The following is a 23,091-nucleotide window of genomic DNA, read 5'->3' as shown; positions in this document are numbered from 1 at the left end:
TTTACTTTAGAAAAGAAGATCCTTAAAGTAATGGAAAGAAATAAACAAGACAAGAAATAATTTATTTTAAAAGTCCAGGACTGATAAAGAACTTAAAGCTCAAAGTCTGTAACTTGGTTTGATTTTGCATGTCAGGGACTTTGAGGAATGGGGCGACTATCAAAGCAGCAGCCTGGAGATAACTTTGTCAGAGACATATGAGACTGATGAAAACTGGGAGATACTGAGGCATGAGAGCTGATAAAGCAAACTTCAAGTCATTTAGGTAACAAATGACAAAGTTCTGGATACAATATAATTCTAGATCAAAGACATACTTGATTAACATTTGGAGAAGGACCTAGAAAAATGTTTCTCTTGTTGCTTTGAGGAAGTTGGAACCCCTAACTGAGCCACTCATCTAATTAATGAATATGTACTGGGTGCCATGTGCACCAGACCCTGTGATAGGAACTGGGCTCAAAAACTGTATATACACAGAGTCCCAATTTTAAGATACACATGGCTTACTTTATGGTTAAAGTCATATAAAAATCGAGTAGCAAGGATACAATTTGAATAAAATTATGCATACCATTGAAACACAATTTGATAATCAAAAATAAACTTTTAATAGAAATTATTTTGTGAAAAGTATTTCCATGGTGGGCTTTGTAGAGGCTATTGTTAACCAGATCATCAAAGAATCCACAAACTATGTGAGTTTGCAAAATAAAAATATACAATGGATTAAAACAATGTTTAATGACAGAGGAATGGTATAGATAAAAAGAGTTTATGGGAGTTTAGAGCATTTACAGAAAGCAAGGACAGTAAGTAGAGAGTTTAGACAGCAGTCAGGTCTTGGGCTGCACCTTGATGAATCAGTTGAATTTTTATTTAGCTTAGCAAGAGAGACACATGATCCTGCCATGAATAAATGAGCTCCCTGGGGTAGCCCTAAGGTGCAAGGAAAAAGATACAAACTTTGCAATCCAATGGATCTAGATAAAGTGGTAATGTATCTGTGTGAGTTTTGGTAATAATGTAGCTTCTCTGATCCTTAGTTATCTTTCTCCTAAAATTAAAAAAAAAAATTTCCATTTCACATGGTTGCTGTAACAAATAAAGGAAATCATTCAAGTCAGTTCCAAACATGTCTGTATAAAAGGTTAGTTCCCTCTCTGAATTTTCAATAGAGAAAACTTATTAGTCATGTACTGCCTAAAACAAAAATTCCTTACCTTATATAGAACAATAAACATGATGAGTGAACAAAGTATCCTATCTATATGGCAGATTTCATGCAGGAAAGGACCAAAAAAAAAAAAAACATTTCAAATTGAAGTAGAAGCCTGAACCTATTCTTTGAATTATATATTTACTGTCAAACAGTAGAGCATCATTGATAGCCCGTAAGCAGGGGCTCAGTGTGATAAGGTTAGACATTATGAATATTATTCTAGAAGTCAGTGTAGTGGCAGAATGATGCAATAGCTTTTCTCACCCATGAGGGTCACAATGACACTCCTATAACAAAAACAGATCAACAAGAGAAAAACAGCTTATTTATTTATTTATTTTGGTTACTGGGGACTGAACCCAGGGGTGCTCTACCGCTATGCTACATTCCCAACCTATTTTATATTTTATTTTGAGACAGGGTCTTGCTAAGTTGCCAAGGTCAGCCTTGAACTTACGATCCTCCAGTCCAGCTTCTTTAGTGGCTGTCACTACAGACATACACCACTGTGCCCTACTAAGCCAATTTATTTAAGTGAAATCTTACGTGACACTAGGATGCTCAGAAATGAAGATCGAAGACCTTTTTTTTTTTTTTTTAATCCTGTAGAAATGTGATTGGACAAAAAAGGTGTGATCTGAAGGGAATAGACTGAAGGGGGAAACCCAATCAGAATCTGTTCTGATTCTTCTTGGTCTGTGTTGCATTCCTTCCTGCCAGGGATGGGGCAGGACCTCTAAGGAATGAGAGACAGAGAAGGGAGAGAGTGACCTTTCTAGGTTTTGTCACTTGCTTTGGGGAAGAAGAATTCTAGTTTTTATGACTTGCCTTGAAAAAAGAGTAACTGTGTTTCCTGCTGACTCAGTCTAGAGGAGAAAAAGGGCCATACTTTGAAGTCACGCATTCTTAGCCTCAACACCAGGGAATGAGCAAATGAAGAGAATTTAGACCATGAGAGGGGGCTGATGGTAGGAGAGAGTAAGGGGTGGGTTGGAGAAGGGTTAGAAGGAAGAGACTTATGAAGGAAGTATTCCAGGACTTAGTGATTGGTTGACAAAGAGAGAAGCTGGGAAGAGATGTGCAGACTCAGAAACCAAGGGAAGGTGACAGTACTTCCAACAGATCTAGGGAAGCAAAATGGAGGGGCAGATCAACCATTCTGGTTTGCCCTGGTCTGAGAGGAAAGTGTCAGTGTTAAAATTAGTAAAATACCACACAAAGTTGACCAGTTGGTCTTCTCTGTAGCTCTGTGGTTCTTGAAATTCTGAACCCACGCTGCTTCCGATGAGCAACACATACAACTTTATTATTTAGAGGTGAAGCATGCGCATACTACAGATCAAATTGTCTTTGGACTTTTAAGTCACAGAAGATGGAAAGGAAACAAATTTATGATTTGACTGATAAATCATAAATTAAAAAATTTATGTTGGAGTTATGAAAAAGCGACAACGTGGGTGCAGGTGATAGCATCAGCCTAATCCTCAAACATCTGAGCTCATGTCCCACCTCCACAGAAAGCTAACATAAAGCTAGCTGCTTAATGATACCAGACTTTCATCTGATCCCTGATCCCTTGCATTCAGTCATTTAGTCAGTCAATTACTATTTATTGAGAGAATTTGGTGTTTGAGTCAGCTTTGTGTTGTTGTAACAAACATAACCTAACAAGAACAACTTAGAGGAGGAAAAGTTCATTTTGGCTCATGATTTAAGAGGTTCAGTGGATGATCAACAGACTCCACAGCTCTGGGCCCAAGGAGAGGCAGAACATTATGGCAGAAGGTTTGGTGGACAAAAGCTGCTCAGTTCATGACAGCCAGGACGTAGAGAAAGAACACCACTCACCGGAGACAAAATATAAAACACAAAGGTGATTCTTCAGTGACCTCCAGCCACACCCAACTTACCTGTGGTTACCACCCAGTTAATTCAGTCAAGTGAATTAATTGACTAGGTTATAGCTCTAGTGATCTAATCCTCTCACCTCTGAATATTTGTGTATTGTCTCACACATGAGCTTTGGAGAAATACTTATATCCAAGCCATAAATTAGGAGTAAGGAAGTGACACTATGTACCAAGCATAGTACCAAGCCAGGGCTTCTTAATCTCCATACTATTGGTATTTTGGATGGAACACTAAATGTCTTCTGGAATTGTAAAAACATTGAAAAACCTGTACAGAAATTGGTTCTCAGTCTAAAAAGTAGAAAATACTGAATTGTCTCTTCAGAGTGCCATCATTGGATTCAACAAACCACTCACATCTATTGTTCAGTATTTATGCTACTGGAAGATTGTCTTATTGCCTCACTTGCGTTTGTGCCCATCCCTAAAGTGATTGCCATGGGATCTGACTGGCCAAGCTTGGATAGCAGACTTACCTCCATGCTGGACCTAGTGGAGAACAGAGCCAGCCTGCCCAAACCACAAGTTTTGACTAGGGAAATGATGGTGTCCTAAGGAAAGATGTAAGCAAGATAAAACCTCCACTGTCTCCTGCAGTACTTTGCAAAGGCTATTTGCACTTGTGATGTAAATAGGCAGATCTCATAAGAGTCTTTATTTTTTAGGTACGACAGCAAAACAGTGATTTATCCAAGTTTTATATAACTACCAAGTGACAGAGTGAAAATTTGAAACTGGACCTTCTGTCCACAAATGGTCTGCTCTTTCCATTTCTCATGCTTCTTCTGAAGTATTTCTACCCATCTCAGGATGTGGAGGTCCACATTATAAGAGTAGAAGTTATACACACACAAAAAAAAATCCACAAGGAAAAATGTCTATTTGAATAAATCATAAAGGATGTTTGTTCCAGAAACAAAAACATTTCAAAGATGTGACTGGATTTCTAGAGATGAGAACACATCAGAGAGGAAAACTAATGGCTTTGAAAAGTATCTATATGGCAGATATTATAGATGTCTAAGAATCTTTCCATCAAATAACATGACAAGGGACTGAATCAAAGAGAAAACATGTTAGATCCAGAATTAATGACAATAGACAGAGGCATCATAAGCTCTAAAGAAAAAGAAAGCTGAAAATCTAGTAAAAATTTCTTAAAAACAAAATGCTTTAAAGTTAATGAAAAATAGGAGTAATTTCAGTTGTCATTAGCTGTTGATGGACAGGGAGTTGTTAAGGAGATGAAGAATAAATTAGGACATGAACAGTCATAAGAAATGGGGAAATTAAGTCTGGAATAAAATTTTAGTTCAAAAATATAGTAAGCTCATGAATTAAGGCTAAAGAGAAGGCAAAAAATGAAAGGAACAGGCAGACTCTAGTGTCTGTGGTTAAATGTGAGACCAACATTTGCCGTGTAATTGTGGCTCAGTTTAGGGCAAAGGAAAAGGGCAGAGGTCATTTGTTCAGTGTACGATTCTGATTTATAACCTTTTGTCTACTGAATATGGGGCTTTCTCTATTTAATTCCAGATTCATGCTGATCCTTATTAGTTTTTCATTTCCCTGGGAGTTTCTCTCTGACACGAACAATACTTTCCAGTTACAAACAGTTCTGCAGCATAAAATACCACGAAGGGCAATAGCACTTGTTTGTACTTCTTTTCCCCGTGTCTTATTGAAAAGCTGCCAGTTTTATTTCAGGTTCTTCCCCAGTCGGGTAAAACTTATAATTCCACTTCATGATAAGCTGATTGACCTCTGGCTTTTCCATTTCTTGCCCATCTTGGCATAAAAACTTTAACCTGTCACTGTTGTCATCCCGTGAAATTAAACCTAGGTTTACTTAAATTCTCTGACATTGAGTGGCATTTTACACTACATATCCTATGCTGAGTAGAATGACTCACTCCTCACAGTCCAGAGATTTAAGGATTTTCAAATTCTCTATCCAAACTGATCTGATATTACAATCCCATCCTTGCAACCCAGGAATAGGTTGGTATGTTCCTGGGACTACTGTATAAAGGCCCTCTCACACATCCTTGATTGCATCTTAGGCAAAACAAAGATGCCACAGAATTTGCAAAGGATAAGTTATAGAATATCCTGTCCCCTAGATCAATAAAGCACAGCTCTGAATCCACATCTGTACCACCTGCAATTAAGTACATAATGACTTCTTCAGTTTCCAATTGTCACTGCATTTCTCTGCTTTCAAAAAGCTATCGAGTATAGTTTGAAGTCTGGTATCGCTATACCGCCTGATTCACACTTCCTGCTTAGCATTGTTTTTGCTATTCTGGGTCTTTTATTATTCCATATGAATTTCCTGATTGTTTTATCTATTTCTACAAGAAATGCTGTTGGGATTTTGATTGGGATAGCATTGAACTTATAGAGAACTTTTGGTAATATCGCCATTTTGATGATGTTAGTTCTGCCTATCCATGAGCAGGGTATATTTTTCCATCTTCTGAGGTCTTCTTCTATGTCTCTTTTTAGGGTTCTGTAGTTTTCATTGTATAGGTCTTTCACCTCTTTTGTTAGATTGATTCCCAGGTATTTTATTTTTTGGGGGGATATTGTGAATGGAGTAGTTGTCCTCATTTCTGTTTCAGAGGATTTGTCGCTGATATACAGGAATGCATTTGATTTATGCGTGTTGATTTTATATCCCGCCACTTTGCTGAATTCATTTATTAACTCTAATAGTTTCTTTGTAGACCCTTTTGGGTCTGTTAGGTATAGAATCATATCGTCTGCAAATAGTGATAATTTAAGTTCTTCTTTTCCTATTTTTATGCCTTTAATTTCTTTCGTCTGTCTAATTGCTCTGGCCAGTGTTTCGAGGACTATGTTGAACAGAAGTGGTGAGAGAGGGCATCCCTGTCTTGTACCAGATCTTAGAGGGAATGCCTTCAATTTTTCTCCATTCAGGATGAAACAGCATGGTACTGGTACCAAAACAGGCGAGTGGACCAATGGTACAGAATAGAAGACACAGTAACCAATCCGCAAAACTACAACTATCTTATATTTGATAAAGGGGCTAAAAGCATGCAATGGAGGAAGGATAGCATCTTCAACAAATGGTGCTGGGAAAACTGGAAATCCATTTGCATCAAAATGAAACTGAATCCCTTTCTCTCGCCATGCACAAAAGTTAACTCAAAATGGATCAAGGAGCTCGATATTAGATCAGAGACACGGCGTCTGATAGAAGAAAAAGTCGGCTATGATCTACATACTGTGGGGTCAGGCTCCAAATTCCTCAATAGGACACCCATAGCGCAAGAGTTAACAACCAGAATCAACAAATGGGACTTACTCAAACTAAGAAGTTTTCTCTCAACAAAAGAAACAATAAGAGAGATAAACAGGGAGCCTACATCCTGGGAACAAATCTTTACCCCACACACTTCAGATAGAGCCCTAATATCCAGAGTATACAAAGAACTCAAAAAATTAGATAATAAGATAACAAATAACCCAATCAACAAATGGGCCAAGGACCTGAACAGACACTTCTCAGAGGAGGACATACAATCAATCAACAAGTACATGAAAAAATGCTCAACATCGCTAGCAGTCAGAGAAATGCAAATCAAAACCACCCTAAGATACCATCTCACTCCAGTAAGATTGGCAGCCATTAAGAAATCCAACAACAACAAGTGCTGGCGAGGATGCGGGGAAATGGGTACACTTGTTCATTGTTGGTGGGACTGCAAAATGGTGCAGCCAATTTGGAAAGCAGTATGGAGATTTCTTGGAAAGTTGGGAATGGAACCACCATTTGACCCAGCTATTCCCCTCCTCGGTCTATTCCCTAAAGACCTAACAAGAGCATGCTACAGGGACACTGCTATATCGATGTTCATAGCAGCACAATTCACGATAGCAAGATTGTGGAACCAACCTAGAAGCCCTTCAATAGATGAATGGATTAAAAAAATGTGGCATTTATACACAATGGAGTATTACTCTGCAATAAGAAATGACAAAATCATAGAATTTGGAGGGAAATGGATGGCATTAGAGCAGATTATGCTAAGTGAAGCTAGCCAATCCTTAAAAAACAAATGTCAAATGTCTTCTTTGATATAAGGGGAGTAACCAAGGACAGGGTAGAGACGAAGAGCTGGAGAAGAAGAATAATATTAAACAGGGATGATAGGCGGGAGGGAAAGTGAGAGTTAAGGGAAATTGCATGGAACTGGAAGGTGAGCCTCAGGGTTATACACAATTACATATAAGAGGAAAGGAGGAGTAGGAGAAAAATTATATAAGTGGAAGAAACGATTTATAGTTGAGGGGATGGAGAGAGAGTAGGGGAGGGGAGGGGAGGGGAGGGGTGAGGGGACAGTGGAGAATGGGATAGACAGCAGAATACATCAGTCACTAGAAAGGCAATTTGTAAATCAATGGAAATGTAACTGATGTGACACAGCAATCTGTATACGGGGTAAAAATGGGAGTTCATAACCCACTTGAATCAATCTGTGAAATATGGTATAATAAGAACTATGTAATGTTTTGAACAACCAACAATAAAATAATTAAAAAAAAAAGCTATCGAGAAACTTGAGGTATGAAAGATACTATATAAAACCAAATTTAATTCTGCACTATTCCAGTAATTTGTCTCATAAATACTTGAGGTGGTGAAATACTTTCGGTTATAGAAAAAAAAACGTATGTATTCATGACCTATGTATTATTTCATCTTCTAGGAAGTCAAAGGACTCTTCCTGTGTTTATGCTACTGAAATAAATCTGCTACAGATGTTTTTACAAAGGTTATTAGTACAAGTGACATTGTTGTTGGAGCTAGCACCATTATCTGTTGTATTCTCAGCAATTACTTTTTATTTATTTTTCTGAGTCATTTGAAATGAAAGGGCTGAAATTTTTCCTCATTAATAACTACTTTATTTCTCCAAAACCTGACAGTTTAATAGATGGTTGGATGGGTTACTGTGACCTTCATGATCAGGAAAAATTCACAACAGGAGTCTCAACCAAGGTAGCCTTCAAGAGCTCTCTGAAGAGACAGCCTGACCCAATTTGGCACTGAGACAGGTCCATGTTTCTCCCAGTGATGTGTGTCTTTACATGTATCTTCCATTCTGAGCATGTCCATACACAATCTTATCTTGCCCTCTGAGGAGGCCCCTGCTCTATTGGCAACATTGAACAGAATCTTCAACACTTTATTTATAAAAATCAGAAATTATTTTCAAACCTTATAGCAATGCAGATTGCTACTTTCACAAGAAAATGTACTAAGAGTAAAAAAAACAAAATTATGATGTTCTGCTGATGGTGTCACCAGTGATGCAATTTCCTTGCCAAGCTCACCCCATGTTAATTGTGGTAATGCTGGCATATCTTTGCTGATGGTGTCACCAGTGACGCAATTTTTCCAAAGGAGCTGTCAATTGGCTTGGTGTCGTGGCATTTCTGTATCCTCCTCCCTTCTACTAGTGATGGTCTAAAATTTGGGGGCCAACAGAGGTGAGGCAAGAACCTCACCCCCCCACTGGCACCAAGGATATTTGGGGGCCAACAGAGGTGAGGCAAGAAACCTCACCCCCCCACTGGTGCATAGGCCTTTCCACAAGCATGGCTGAATGCTGGACCAGTAGTCAGTGACGGGTTGATCTGATTACAGTGGATTCAACCTAAGACAGGAGGCTGACGCCTAAAGGTCAGTTTTCCCATGACGGGTAAGAACCATATGTTGAATTGGACAACCTACCAGGCACGGTCCTTAAGCCACATTGCTTGTTGTTTAATTAATCAGAAGGGGGGAGATGCTGAGGGCCATTACCAAGTAGGAAATTTCCTTGCCAGCGTACCCCATGTTAATTTCGCTGTTGACATTGCATGTTAGGTGACCCTGCCCAAGGACGAGGGTGGATCCAGGATTAGGGTGTATCCTGCAGTTTGAGGAAGTATCCCAATCCTTGGGTTTAGGGCGTTCCCGGTTTAAGGCGTTCCCAGTTTAAGACCTTGGATTTTAGGGAAGTTCGATGTTGAGGATTATTGCTGCTGGAATTAGGGCGTTCCTGCTGCCTAAGCTCCTGTTGAACTCTCGTGAGATTCAGAGAGCATTTTGGGAAATAAGCCTCGTGGAGTAGGTGAATTGGGCGGCAGCAGAACTGGGATTGCCAGAACTGGGATTGCCCCAGAACGTGTGTGGAGGCGGTGTGAGTTCGGGAATAAAGAATTGCTGTTTGAATCTACAAAGCTGTGTGGTGGCTCGTGATTCTGTGCCCAGCCAAGACTGCGGCAATGTTCTACGAAGTTTTGTGTGTAATGATATCATTGAGGATTGACTTTGTGCCCTGGGAAAATCTAAGTGTATGAGAATCAGCCATCCCATCATTCATACTTAAATGAAATAAATAAAATAAAGGAAGGTTTGTGACAATCAGGAATGCGAATGTGTGTTTAGAGGATTTACAAATTGGCCCAATATATCAAGTGATTATAACGATTTTTCCCCCATAGTAAAATTACAACTATTTGCATTATAGCATGAAGACTTTTCCATGATTTTAAAATGGATTTATTTTATTCATTCAGAAGCTAATTTTGAGCCCCTACTGCTGCTGAAGGATAAGATGTGGGTCCAAAGGTATGTAAGATATGAATCTTGCCCTAAGAGAATTCAAGGTCTAGTGAAGATTATATGTTTAAAAATAAAATCTCACTTGGGATTCATTTTTTTTCAGGATTATGTATTAGAATATAGAATGGGATTATTGAATATTTTAATGGACATAATAAGATTTAAAATATCATATTTCAAAAGAATTTTAAATACTTACTTATAAGCCTAGCAGCCTAATTTTCACTCTGTCTCTTTAAGGGCAAGGACAGGACTCTGTTACTGTGTGTATAGTATTGGTTTCAAGTTCAACAGTCAGTCTATGGAATGATTAGTGATATCAACTTCTAGAAATTTGGGGTATTTTGAGTGCCTTTTGGTTCCACCAGTTTTATCCTGGGTTCATTTTTTTTTTTCACTATACAATTAGATAAAGTCTCTTAAAAATTTTTTTTCAGAACTTTGTTACAAAATTTTAGAGTAATTTTAGAAGTTTTGATGTTGAAACTCCCATGTTGAACAAGCCCATCTGCCCTACCTATTGAAGCACCGAAATGCTATAAGATTCTGAAGGCATATGTCAAGGGTCCAATTGCTGAAACTCATTAGCAAATGAAAGGTGATTCCTAGTTTGGAGAAGAGAACATTAGAACTGAAACTTTCTTTGAATTCCAGTGCACTAGAGGCTAGACCTGCCCCAAAACGCTGGAAGCACTATGGTCCTGAAAGTGACATACACATTGCTACTCAGCATCAGACTAATTTTCTTCTAAAAGGTGTATTTTTCTATGCTCTGAGTAAGTGTCACATGTTCATGAGTAATTTTCTGCACAGATAAGAAATCGAAGAAAAAGTTACCCATCTTTTCAACACCCCCCAAAAAACTAGGGTAATATTAAATCTTATTTTCTAAAAAATTCTTCCAAAAATCTTTCTCATATTTTTGTTATTACAGTATTTAAAATTTAAGTAACATTTAAATTTTTGATTGCCACAGATATTTTTTTGTGCATTGACTTAATGATGGAAAGGATGCTTATGAATAAGAATATTCTATGTAAAATGTTGTAAGTTCCTAAAATTATTGAAAATAATAGAAGCAAATATAAAATATTTTTATTTAATAAATTATAGTATTATATTAATTAATGAGAATAACAAAGAGGGAGAGACAGAGACAGAAAGAGAGGGAAACGAAAAAAGAAAGAAATACTATCCAGGCTGAGAATGTATTCAATAATGTGATCCAGAATTTGGAGTTCTAGACCATTGGTATAGGTCCTGAGTCTGTTTAATAATTGTAAATCTGAATGAGAAGTTATACTCCATGTATGTATGACATGTCAAAATACATTGTACTGTAATGTATAACTCAAAAGAACAATAAAATCAATCAATTGATCAATCATCATAAATCCTCAGCATATCAGTAAATCTCCTTGAGCCTCAGTTACACCATCTATAAAAGGGAGGAAATGATAAAGCTTTCCTTAAAAACTTGTTTTGAGAATTAAATGATAAAACATGTGAATTGTGATATAAACTTTACGCGCTACTGAAATGATGCTAGCAGACCATTTAGTAAGTTGAATTTAAAAATTAGTTCTTAAATTCAGTCCTTAAAATTATGTTACTCTTTATCTGTCATTTTCTTACAGTTCATACAACCTAACTTAAAAAATTAGTACTGTCAATTAGGTCTACCTTCCAAAGTTCAGAGATGACTTCTATGGTCATCTTTTAGCATCACTAAGGACTTTCTATCCACCTACCAGCCTTGAATGAAGTTTTGTCTTATCTTTCCCATAGGCATTGTTCAAAATTTTCTAAACTTTAAAAGTAGAAATCACTGGGTATAATTTTAGCTAATATAACCAGTTTTAAATTAATTGATGTTAACAATTTCTAATCCAGCTAATTTATACTGCAAAACAACAAAATCTCCATATGAATGAATGAACACTCTCCATCCATCTCCTCTCCTAGATGCTGTGAAGGTGATTATGCATTCTGATACAATCAGGTTAGGCTTTGTAGCATTGAAGAGAACCACTGACTGTATAAAAATATCTCTTACTCCTTATGGGTGTTGTGAATTGTAGCATTACACCTCTTTGGGAGTCACACACAGACTAGTAGCAATCCCACGTTTTTCTTTCACAACTCTCATAAACATGACAAAACCATAGCATAGACCATATTACAAGCTTCTTGTAAGTGGAACAAATGAAAAGTAATGAGATTTTTATCCTATGCCCTTTCACTGTGCAGTTATCACTAAGGTAAAGATTCCAGAATGCTCCTCTTGTGGTATAGCTTACAATGTTCACTGCCATAGAGTTGGATCCAAATGTAAAGGGACATTCAAGTTGGGAGCACCTTACCCTCCTTTATGTTTTGTCAGACTGTGTCTGTTGTAAGCCTTCTATATCCACTGGGAGAGCTTGCCCTATTACTTGCTTTTAGAGTTTTTGTCTCTGGAATGTCACATCATCCTCTCTAATCTCTCTTAGTGTCTTCTTACCAAGGACTTCTCTTATCTGTCAGGGCTCAAGGAATAATGGCTTTTTGTTGTTGTTGTTGTTTTACTTTTTCTTCAGAAGGCACTGCAAGATCTCCTTTTTTTTCTTCTAAGCTCCAATAAACCTCATTTCTATCTTTTTCTTTCAATATTGACCAAAGGCACAAAACACTCCAATTTCTAAATCACCTTTCAGGAACCAGTAAACAGGGCCTCTATTGCCAAAGTGGAAAAAGGGAAAACTTTATACTGACCTTCTCTTGGATCAGCTTCTTCTTTCCCATGGGGGTATCATGCAGTTCTGTGAAAGTACCTAAAATGCAAGTGTATTGAAACTTTCCTCTTCCAATCCCTGTAATAAATATAAACTTTTGCTATTTTTCTTTTAACTATTCTATACTTTAGGAGATGTACTTTCTTTGATGGAATTTTAGTGATATTTAAAAGAACACTGAAGAGGGAAAAAGTCATGAAAAAAATAGTTCATTCTCTCATTTACTCAAAAAAAATTATGGTGGGCAGTTTGTTAAACTCATTCTAGTCATCCTAAACACAAAGTAAAGGAGACATAGTCCCTGCATGAAGCTTCACAGTCTCTTAGAGAGAAAAGTAAAATTGTGTTCAAACATTTAAGGAGCATGGATGATGGACTTGACTGTGTGTGAAAGATCAGGAAAGGCTTTTCGAAGGCTGAGGTGTGGACCAGAGGAGGCAGAGTTCAGCACCCAGAAAAGATGGGGATACTATAGTCACTCCAGGAGCTGAAGTGTGGCTCCCCATGGCTGTTCAGAAACTGCAAGTCAAGTTAGATAATTGAAAGAGGAGGAGCAAACACGTTATTCATGGATTCATGATAGAGTAAGGGGCTTGAATTGTACTGTATGATACTGAAATCTCCTAGGCCAGGAAGTGATTCCTTTTAATGTGTATTTGTAAGGATATCTCTAGGAGCATCACTTTGCTCGCTCTGGGCGCATTAGACAAAGTGGACCAAACACAGCAGGGTAATGCAAAACACAACAGGCTTCAAGAAGTCACACATAGTGAATGAAGATGTTGTGGCCCTGAAATACTGTGAAACACATTATTTGTATTTTCAATGAACTTCAAGACTTTTCTGTGTTTTTATTTAAAATTGAAAAAAGTCATATTTAACTATATGAATTTAAATAATTTATTATAGAATTAAACACTAAAACCAAATTAATTTCATGATTGAAAAGGTAGAACAAATATTAGTTTGCTTTTAAAACCAGACCTTTAGGACAAAATTCCCAAAAGGAATTTTGGAACATAGATTAAGATTATGAATTATGAAGAATTGATCCTCCTGTTTAGGATTTCATAAGACTCAGACAATAATATGCAATAATGGGTAAATAAGAGAAAAATAATAAGTCTCCATTCAGTAATAGAACAGAAGACATCATAAAAAGTTTTAAAAAAATCACGGTTTTGAGAAAATATTTATAACGCATGCATATCCAACAGTGGACGTGTATCTCAACTATATCAAATCCCTCATAATAGTAATATTAAGACAGAACATGCAATATAGAAACAGGCAATATTATTGAATAGGTACTTCACAAAAGGCCATATCCAAATAATCAATAAACATTTGAAAGACCTTAGTCATGAGGTAAATGGAAATTAGAGCCCCAATTTAAAAAAAAAAAAAAAAAAAAAAACTTCTCCATAGCCATCAGAATGGGTAAAGTGAAAAGGTAAAATAGCTATAGTTTGCTAAGATCTAAGAGCACTCTTATGTACTTGGTTGGGAGTTGAAATCACACAGCCACTTGGTAAATTCATTGACCATATTTGCTGAAGCTGAATGTATTCCCACCCTCTCACCTGGCAATTTCATTTCTCAGCATACTACACAAAGGAAGGCATATGTTCACCAACAGCTATGTATAGGAAAGTTCAGAGTAGTAGTATTGTGATAGGCCAGATCTACAAACACCCAATGCCTATCAGGAGAAGAATGGATAGACTTGCATTGTATTTACAGAATACAATCTTATACAGTAATGAGAATGAATGAACTTCAGTTATATCCAACATCATAAATAAATTTCACAAATGTAATGCTGAATGAAAATAGAGCAAACACAAGAGAATTTATTGTTTGATTCCATTTATTTGAAGTTGAAACTTTGGTACAGTTAGAAATCAACATAATAGTTACTTTTAGAAATGGGAGTTGTAACTAGACAGGATACAGTCACTTCAAGGGCTGTGGTAATATTTCCTTTGTGACAATTATCAAGCTGTAGAGTTATAATTTATGCATTTTTCTGTTATATTTCAATTAAAAGTTTACATTAAAAAGAAGAATCAAGTAAAAGAATATGAGTAACCAGCCTCTCTTATGAACATACAGCAGCCTCATATTGTCATCTTTAATTAAAATCTAAACCTGTCAACTAAATTTGTAGTCACTTAAATTGGTCATAGGGGCACAATCCATGTAAAACATGTCAGTCTGAATTGTTTCTCCTCCTCAACAGTATCATGTGCAATTCTTAAAAGTCAATCTTGTCAAAAACAATTCATCGCACCTCCTCAAAATAATGAACAGATTGTTGAGGCTTGCCTTGTGGTTTTATGAAACAATTCACTATTTCATGACATTTAAGAACGTGTAGCTTTTTTTCTCTCTTCTGAAACAAAAAGAAACCTCCCCAGCTTTCTTTTCTGAGATGGTTATCTTAGAACAAACTAAACAGAAATCTATTTGGTACACATCCGATTTGAAATGTCTCCTATTTCCTCTTCCTCACGGTTTTCTGTGAAATGATTTCCAATGAGTTCATCTCAAATGAGGCAGCATGACTTCTAGTAAAGGGAAAAATACCTTCTAATGTGGTCATGGACGCTGTAAAGGCCACATAAAGTCCTCCATACTGATAACTCCTTATAGCAATGTGATTCAAATTTTACATTCTGGTCTGCATTGGCTATTTTAAAAACAATGGTAGTTTTCGTTTTAGTGTTATTTTGAAAATTTCTTATGAAACGATAATCTAATATGTAAAAATATGGAGATTTGGAAAATAAAGATATGATATAGTCTTATTTCCTTTTTTTTCTTTCTTTGATTTCATGATAATAGAAAGCTAGGAAATTTCAGCGACAGAGGTTTAACTCTACTAAATCACACTGCCTAGAAATTTACTACACATCCTTGGAAATGTCCAGTGTCCATAATTGAGACCACAGCACTGTACTTGACCATTGGACTTGTCCCACATAGGTTCCCATCAGGCAGCCAACTCCCGGCTGAAACATATGAATAAGCATATTGGGACTTTCTATTTTTATTTAACATTTCCTAAGTCTTATTCCCCAGCATCATAAATCAAATTCCTACCAGGCATCTGCAGTTTAAAGTGTCTTGTTTGGAGAACTTTATTACAAACAGAACTCTCAGTAGTCAGTTGTGTCAGACTCCACACCGATCACTTACCTTATGCCTAGTCATCATTTCTAATTCAGTTCTTTATAGACCATCAGCCTGCTCCTGGAAAGTCATAAATCCTCAACTAACTTTAAGTGAAAATATTCAGAGATTTTTCTCTCTTGGTTTCTACAAAGAATTCTAAAATTTTCTACCTATATTGTCCCATTATCTATCATCTATGCTTAAGACAAGGTTGACAGCCTCACCTAGTTAAGGTGGCAAATATATATATATATATATATATATATATATATATATATGTATATATATGTATATATATATATGTATATATATGTATATACATATATATGTGTGTGTGTGTGTGTGTGTGTGTATATATATGTATATATATATATATAATATTTTTTAAAAATGGAATCTGTGTTTTAGCCTTGAGTTTGTGATTTCTCCTTGATTTGTTGCAGTTTCTGAGAAGGCAAGGTTAAGGGCTTTCCTTACCATAAGTCATTAACCCCAGCTAGAGTTCAATGGGCAGGTTGGTAGAACCTTGCTTAAATAGCACTAAAAGTACATTGTTGTAACATCTCTGTCATTTCCAATTTTTCTCAGAAGCTGTAAGTATTTGTGGGAGTCATTTTGTGTCAATATGTTACAGTTATGCATTGTGCAAGTGCACATCTCCTTAATATTTCTGGACTTCTATCCAAGAAAGTAAACTCCAGGAAGGCAGAGCTCATGCCCATTTGTATGCCTGGGCTTCCGTAGCTCTAATATCTAGAATAGAGCTTGCTACATAGTAGCTCTAGCTCAAGCATACTAATTGAATTCATGAATATTGTTGTGTTAGAAAGTTTGTTGTCTTTTGAGCAAAAACTGTGCCTTATATTGAACTTTATATGACTCATCAAGTAAACACTTTAATGGAAATGCATTATCTTCTAGATCAGAGATTGGCAAACTTTTTTCTGAAAAGCCAAATAGTAAATAGTTTTGACTCTTCTAGTCTTAAGATATCTATAACAAGTACTCAACTCTATAGGAAGGACTTAACACTGCAGCAGGAGCACTAATGAAGCCACAGACATATGTAAAGGAATAAACAGGCAGTCAGCCCATTCACCTCCTGGTTTTGTATAACTTTTGAGATAAAAAATGGTTTTTAGATTTTAAATGGTTTTAAAAATCAAAAGAAGAATAATATCCCATGACACTTGAAAATTATAGAAAATTACAATTTCTGTGTTCATAAATAAAATTTTATTGGAACATAGCCATGCCTATTCATTTACATATTATCTATGAATACATTTGCATTGTAATGGTGGAGTTTGAGTATTTGCAAATCTGAAATAAACTACACAGAAGAACTTAAAAAAAGAAGAGGGCTAAAAATGATAAGGAATTTTCCTTTACATTCTCTGGTTATAACAATTTCCATATCTTCAAGACTTGTAAAATGCATGAAAGTTTAGTAGCTTTTACAATTAAAACTTGCTAATGACGTAAGAGAAAGAAAAAACACTATTCCATACTCATTGTTGAGAACAAGTTACCTATAATCATTGATTCAAAAATCAAATGCTGAAATGATGCCCACAGGTGATGCTAAAGATTCACACAAATCAATAGTGTTAGGTTTCTCATCTCTATAAACTTTACAACAATTCTTTACAACAAAATTGAAATTAACTTCTCACTTTTGTCCTCTTGACACAGTTGAAAGTGCTAATGAAAAAATCTAGAAAATCTGTATAGGAGTTAATCAAGAATTGACTATAGATTATTATCTTCTATAAACTATAAAAATAAAATGGACATTACTTACATTCATCAAAAAGAATAAAATTAAGTTATGTTTCTCACAAATTATAATACTCTGTTAAGGTTAGGCAAAGTGTATCTGAAAAAAAGATATGATTTTTTTTTATATTGGATTCGTAGCTTCAAGAGGAGGTATAGAATATCTTATTCAAATTTCTATCCTCATAGCTCAATAATTTAATGAAAGAATTAATTATGATGGTCAAAAAGCCATTTATTCATCCATTAATGCATTTGACCAACTAATAATCATTTAATGGCTATTCTGACCTATTGCTGTGGACAGAAGTTATGTAAGAAACTGCCTTTACCCCTCAGCAACACTAACTTGAGTAGATAACATATAAGTAATAAGAGTGGACCTAATGGGAGGCTTTAATGTAAATTTAAAATAAAAGGAAGTATAGGGCAGCATGTTTTTAAGAATTAAGGGATGGAACAGTTGTAGGGAAGAATGATCACTGAGAACTAGAGAGGTCAACAAAGGCTTCCTCTAGAGGAATGACTTGGCAAGGAATACAGAAGGTGAGAAATCACCCAGTAAGCATTAGATGAATAAGCGCTTGACCCCTAAAGAGAAAGAAAAATACAAGTGGATAACATTTCCAGTTTACTACCAGGAGCCTATAGGAGAACAAGTATCCACTGGTGGCTAGTGGCCAATCATGCTCTCTCTGCCCACCTCCACTGCTGTCTGAGCCTGGAATACAGATCTATGAGTCAACTCTGAGTTAACCACAACATTGCATGATCTGGAACAGAGGAGGAGGGATAGAGTTTTTTCCTGAAAACTCTGACCATTTTTTAACATCTAAAAAGATTGTTGAACACAAAATGCCTCCATTGTTTCTGACAAAACATCAGAGTCAACATAATCTTCCATCAAAACAAGACCCTGCAGAGAGATTCCTAGTGCTGTCTCAGAATTCCCCATACTGTTCTATACCTTCCATGACTAATTTCTGTTACCCTAGCTAAAGATCACTGCAGGTTTTAAGATTGTGCTATATAGTTAGAATGTCCAGTTATTTATTCATTTATTTATTTTAAAAATATTTACTTTTTAATTGTAGTTGGACACAATACCTTTCTGTATTTATTTTTATGTGGTGCTAAGGATTGAACCCAGGGCTTCACACACGCTAGGCGAGTGCTCTACCACTGAGCCATAACTCCAGCCCCAGAATGTCCAGTTATTTAACAATGGCAAATTTTCCTGCATTGTTTATTGGAGATAAAGAAACATATAAGCAAAAGTAATCTTACTTTTCTATTTTAAAGTGTTTTATATTTGCACATTCATGTGCTTGCAAATACATTTATATAAGAATGATTTTCTCAAGGTAAATTCCTAACGTGGTAAACAAACACCTATACTTTTCATGATTCAGATTTATGTAGGATGTAATCATCACCAATTTTATTTTGCTAGTATCTTATAAAGTACACACACCAATTTCAACCACCATTTGAAATATTTACTTAATATCAACATTGTGATAAGCATGAGTGTACTAAGTATAGCTAATGTAGATTTCCATCTTTATGGAGTAAAAAATATGTAGAATTAAATAATTGTTTGTAATTTTGCAGGGGTTTCCTCTCCTGATTATACTTTTTTGGAAATATGTATTCATGTAGTGATTTTGGTAAAAGAATAACATATGGAACCATCTTCAGGCACCCTTTGAAATATTGACAATAACCAATTTGTGCTTAGCAGGGAGGGATTTAATGACAGACAATGCAGACTCCTGTCTTCAAGGAGCTAAAAATCTAGTATGAGTGATGACATGTACTGAGACAGCTGTGCTGCAAAGCAGAAAGGGATTTCTTGAAAACTCCTGATACCTTCCCATATCACTAAAAGTAAACACCAATTTCATTACTGTGGTTTGCAAGACTCTAATGATTAATCTGATCAATCATCACCCAGATCCCAAGAATGTAGACTATTGCTCACCATGGTTCAACATATTCTTTTGAGGGCTAGGGTCAGAAATGCCACATTGTCATTATTATTTCATATCATTAGCTAAAGCGAGTCTCATGGCTGAATCAAATTCATGAAGCAGGGAAGTACATACTGCTCACAATGAGAGGGTCCTGAAAAGTACCCAGAAAAGGGCATGGATAAAGGAAAGACTCAAGTGGAGAACCAATAACAAGCTGCCACACCAGGTTATGTGCACATTTATGTGATTTTGTGTTCTTTTGATTGTTAGCTGTGCTGATTTCAAATTAGTTTATGTCCTTCTTTACTTCTGAGTGATTACTGACCACCCATGCATTGGTCATATTGCCATTCCAGGACATGGCAATACATTTTTGCCTAAGAGAAGTATATTTTGACTTTATTTGTACTGATAAGGACTTTTCAGAGACATGTCTCATGTATTCACCTATAGGCACTTAAAAACATCTTCCATTTCAGGTGTAATGACCCAGAAACACTGACCTAAAAATGCAGGTGTACAAAGTGAACATCAATAAATGCAACTTTTGAACTGACTGCTTTATGCTGATATAAGATATGGGTGACCAGGATATTTCCATGATTCTGATCATTTAAAAATATTAATATTCAAAACCTTACTAAGCTGCTCACCTGCATCAGCTAAACTGATTGAGGTTGTTGGACCAATGAAAACCAGACACAACAAGACTTTCTTCTTTCAACTCTATAAATATGACATTTCTAATTCCAATGACAGAAATAAAAACCTATGGCAGTGTCTCTCAAACTTTAACGTGCATTTGAATCACCTAAGGAATCTTGTTAAAATGCAGATTCTAATTCAGTATTCTGAGGTAAGAAATGATAGTTGACATTTCTAACAAGCTCCCAAGTGATATTGATGCTCTTGATGCTTGTACCATACTGAATGGCAAAGGCCTAAAGAATTCAGTAACATCCTTTCTAATTAGAATCCTCATTCATAAATTTCTTAAACTGCATGTAAAAAAATATGAGACCTCAGCATATAATTATAGAATTTTTTCATATATCAAAGGTGATCTATCCTTTTGTATATTGATAATAAACAGAATTCATATTTTGGAGACAGAACACTAATCAAAATAAAATCATATTCATTAAAGAGCAATTACTTTATTGCTCCATCACAGACTATGGTTGTTGGCCATGAACGAGGAATTATACTTGGACAAGTAAATTGGATCAATGCTCATAAGAAGTTTCAGAATATACTGGTAATTTAATATTTCTCAATTCATAGTAAATCATCAACTGTGCTCATTAGCTAACAAAATATATCGATTTACTTATGGAATCAGTGGAAATATATTTTGGGTGAAAATATTAAAAAATATTTAATACTTACTTGGGATGACATGGTAATAGGTATTGTAAGTAAAACAATGATGGATGACACATGACACTTATTCTCAGTAAGTTTGCAAACAAGTGAGCAGAAAAGGATCATCAGGCAGCCACAAAACAATGCAGGAAGTACTAAATTCCTTAAGAAATTGACAGGGGTCCAAGGAAATTGCTAAAAGGAAAAGTTACTTGAGGGTGAAGAAAAACAAGAACAAACTAATCTCTCTCTCTCTCTCTCTCTCTCTCTCTCTCTCTCTCTGTGTGTGTGTGTGTGTGTGTGTGTGTGTGTGAGAGAGAGAGAGAGAGAGAGAGAGAGAGAGAGAGAATAAGACTATATAAGATACTGTCTGAATCCATATGGACATCAAGACAGTGAGAATGTGATAGAGATAGACAGATAAAAACATCAGTTGAATGTTCAAAATAAGAATCCCTGGGCTGAGGATGTGGCTCAAGTGGTAGCGCGCTCGCCTGGCATGCGTGCGGCCCGGGTTCGATCCTCAGCACCACATACAAAGATGTTGTGTCTGCCGAGAACTAAAAAATAAATATTAAAATTCTCTTTCTCTCTCTCTCTCTCTCTCTCTCTCTCTCTCTCTCTCTCTCTCTCTCTCTCTCCCTCCCTCCCTCTCACTCAGTCTTTAAAAAAAAAAAAAAAAAAAAAGAATCCCTGAACCAGAATCCTACTCATGCATATGTAAGGTAAACATCAGTCTTGGTAGAAGCATTCAGTATATTTTACAGTTTAGTGAAGGAAAGGAATGATGGTGAAATTTCATTTGAAACCCAAACAAAAAAATTATAGTCACTCCTTAAATTTTATTCCTACTTAAACAGTTAATTTTTCATAGACTTTCACAGTTTGGGAATCTGTAAAATGAGTTGGTCTTCTTATACACAGAACCTTATTCAGAATTTATTATAGCCCTGTTTAGTGCTTGAAAAACATGATTATTTGGAGTAGTTTGGAGAAGAATAAAAACAGTGATAGAAAACATAATGGGGAGTGAAGATTAGAGCAAATGAGATTTGGGGATTTGTTCATTTGAAAAAGACTGCAGAGGACTTGATTTCATTGCAAATGTTGAACTAAGGGTACTGAGCAAAGATTTGATGATTAGGACATGTAAAAAAGAACATGCACTTAATCAAACACATGAGCAAGCACTGGTTCACATGTGCTTGGCCAGTATTGCTTGCCCCTCCAGCGAGTAAACAGCAGGGCAGGTTTCCACTGCTCTATGCCTGTCCAGGGATACTTGCCAATCTTCTAGATCAGCATATTCAGTTTCTAGCCATAATAGCACCAGATGTGATCAGGTGTTCTCTCAAGAGTGTGTCTGGCTCCATTTTACTTGTATAGTCTTATGAAATTTCTAGGATTCCTGACAAGCAGAATTCTGAACTTGGATAGAGTCCAGTTCATCCAAGAACCTTAACCCAAGATCATTGTTCCTGTTCATTGCTCCAAGCCAGTATAAACTGTCATACGTAGCTAATTTTTCAATGTGAAAAGATTAAAAAATAGAAAAGAAAACCCACAAAACCAAAACCCTTTCTTTATTGCCCTGAAAGTAGTTCTTCATCCCTCTTTCCAGTGGGTTGAGAAGGCAATTATGTTTGTTTAGAGAGTTTATTATTATGCAAAGTGATTTTTCAGTACCACACACAAAAAAAGGAAGGTGCTGGGATTCATCACATTTAAAGTATCATTATAATTTGATAAGAATGCTTTACAGTAGGAAAAGAATCTAGGAGTTTGACTACAAGTACAGATGCATTTTTTTCATAAGAAACAGATTGAAGTATCTCTGCTAAGATCCATTAATTCTTGGTGCCAAATTTAAGCATAGCCTCAGATATTGCAACACCTGTTATTTTGTCATTTGTATACCACCAACCCTGGCAATCTTTGACTAAAGGCTCAGAGAAAACATTTAAGTATCTTCAAACCTATCCAAACAGTTTATATGTTGTCTCTACCACTGAAACTCTCAGAGAGCATTGTAATTTGGTAATCGACTGATGGGAATCACAAATTAGCAGCCATAGGTGATAGAAAAAGACTTAAGAACCATGTCCGGCAAGGCATGCAGCTTTTGTGAGAAAGTCTCTCCAGAAATTACTACTAAGAGAATCCCTAAAATGGCTTTGAAAGGCAATGTTGCTTCCTAAAGTGCTTACTCAATGCAGTTCTTCTACCTTTGGCTAGGAGAGATATT

The sequence above is a fragment of the Spermophilus citellus genome (assembly GCF_964194105.1).
Source record: "Spermophilus citellus genome assembly, chromosome: 12".
Taxonomy (NCBI): Eukaryota; Metazoa; Chordata; class Mammalia; order Rodentia; family Sciuridae; genus Spermophilus; species Spermophilus citellus.
This window is presented reverse-complemented; position numbering follows the sequence as displayed.